Here is a 2,500-nt window from a genome sequence, read left to right on the forward strand (position 1 = left end):
ACACACACACACACACACACACACACCTTTCCCCCACTGGCCAGCTTGCACCAGGGTTATATTTCTCTCCGGTAACTCCCACGGCCAGAGGTGACCTTCCTCAGTAGAGATGGACAGACTCAGGCATGTCTTGTGTTTGACCTTAATGAGACCCTGTCTGTCTCCCTCTCTACCTGTCTCCCTCTCTCCTTCACTCAAACCGTGTCTCTTTCTACCCCATTACATTTTTTTCCTTTATGTAAAAAAACATGATGATGGATGTCCAGACTATTCTGTCCATTTCAATGTTATGAATCATATCAGAGAACTGTCTTTTCTGTCTTTTTCCTACTCTCTCTCTTTCTCTACCCCGTTCACACTTCCATCTCTCCCTCCCCCGCTCAACCCTCCTCTAAATCTAATTTACTCCCTTGGAAGTAGTCAGAAAGAAAAGTGGAGTACAAAACGACCTTCTCTTCCCTGAAGCAAAAACATCTCCTGCTTGTGTAGGTCACTGTCTCTGTGCAGCCCAGCGCTCTGAACACCACTCCGCTTGTTTTAATGATGCACAGGAGCAGAGAGAGGGAGAGAGAAAGAGAGAGTATGAGAGAGCAGTAGAGAGGGAGAGAGCAGTAGAGAGGGAGAGAGGGATTTTTCTACCAACTCACTGCTAACCCCCTGACCCCCCATCCCCCTCCCCCTTTTCTATACAGAAAGTGCTCCTCTTTTTCCAGGTTCATTTTGAGAGATTGTTCTAAGCGATGTAACCTCTCAGCGATATGATATATTACTTCTCCCTCAACCCACACTGAGACCTGGGTTGCTATGCTACAATTATCCAACCTATCATCTTTCCTCCTCCTCCTCCTCTTCACATTTACTTCCTTCCTTCCTTACCAACCCATAGTGCCTTAGGGGAGGACAGGAAAGGGTCACCCCCCCACTCTCTCTTTTTTTCTTCTCTCTCTCGCTCTCTCCCTTTCTCACTCTCTTTAATGACCTCCTGCAGTTCACCAAGCTGTTTGATTTGACCCGATGACCTCAAGGCCCACCCAAAAATATTTTCTGGTAGTTCTGACATCACAAAAGGAAATGGGACTATATAGTCACTGACATAACAAACAACCCAGAGAGTTTGTAATGGTTGAAGTAAAACCTTTATAATCATATCACTGGCATTTGGCCGGGAAAGACCTGGGGCCTCATTAATCAAAGGTGCGTGTTGGTTGCGGTACCTCCTGGAGGTCAGGCCCCCCAGATAGCACATGAACACGTCATAAGGCGTGAAAAATAAATGTTTAGAATGAGGAAACTAGCTTTAAAACTGCAAAATTCTCTCTTAGCCTCATGGCAAAATGTGTAGAATAGCAAGAAATTAGCTCAGAGATTCATAGTCTGTAAAGCTCTCTACTTTTGATAGATTAAAACAAACAATATTGGAATCACCCTGATAAAACCATAAACTGTGAAATCCATCTGGTGATAGATTGAGATATGAAGTTTGGTTCAAATATGTTTAATTTAATTAGTGTTTAGAGTAAAAAGAGGAAAAGAAATGTGTGCTGAAAGAGCTAATAGAATGGTTATGTTTCCATATTTTGCAAACGTTTGTGTAGAATTATCATTATTCTTTGTGCCAAAATATGTCTATTTTGAGTATCCGTCAGTTGCTTGTCAACTCCTTCACTAAATATTATTTTGTCAATATTCGGAATAAATATTGTAATCAGTGTTCTGGAACATATGCTTCAACAACTGAAGTATTTACTGTACTACACCTAAGGGATACATTTAGATGTTACATTTACATGTTGTTTTATGTCCTAAATCTAGAAAAACATGCCAAAATGCTAATGGAATTAGCCCTGGAGCATTTAGTGTTATTAAACAAAGCAAAAAGAAGTTTGGAGATTTGTATTACAGATTTGAATAATCTAATGTTATAATTATTAAACAATCAATGTCTTTAAAAACTTTTTGGACAATAATTGTACAAATGTAATGCCTTTTACGTGTCTGACGGAATGAATGCAGTTAGTTGCTTTTTATGAGGAGAAAACAATTCAAATAAAAAGTATGTTGTTCCTTTACATAGTGTGATAGCTGATACTTTGGTCTATCGAAGTATATATTTAAAATCTTGTTAATATTAAAACAAAGATTTGTGGAAAGTTCTGATTGTCCCGTCTTTCAAGAGTCCCTAAGCTCTAAAACAGCAACAATTTCTCTCAGCCTTATGGCAAAATGTGCAAAGTAGTGGGAAACTGCACTGCGGCAGTGAGCCAAGCGTGCTCGAAAGTAAACAGACTGTAGCATAGACAGTATTGGGCGGCTGCAGCATTGCTGTGACTGAGATGTGAGCACAACATCATAGTCTATTATTCTCCAGGCCAATACCAAGACAGGAGATAGATATCATATATTGATAAACAAAATATTGAACAACAATTCCTATTTTGCATAACGTGGGCTGTAGTATTTACTTTAAAATTGTTTGAAAATAAAATCAATCATGAAGAAT

This window comes from Salvelinus alpinus, chromosome 17 (assembly GCF_045679555.1).
Source record: "Salvelinus alpinus chromosome 17, SLU_Salpinus.1, whole genome shotgun sequence".
NCBI classification, from domain to species: Eukaryota; Metazoa; Chordata; class Actinopteri; order Salmoniformes; family Salmonidae; genus Salvelinus; species Salvelinus alpinus.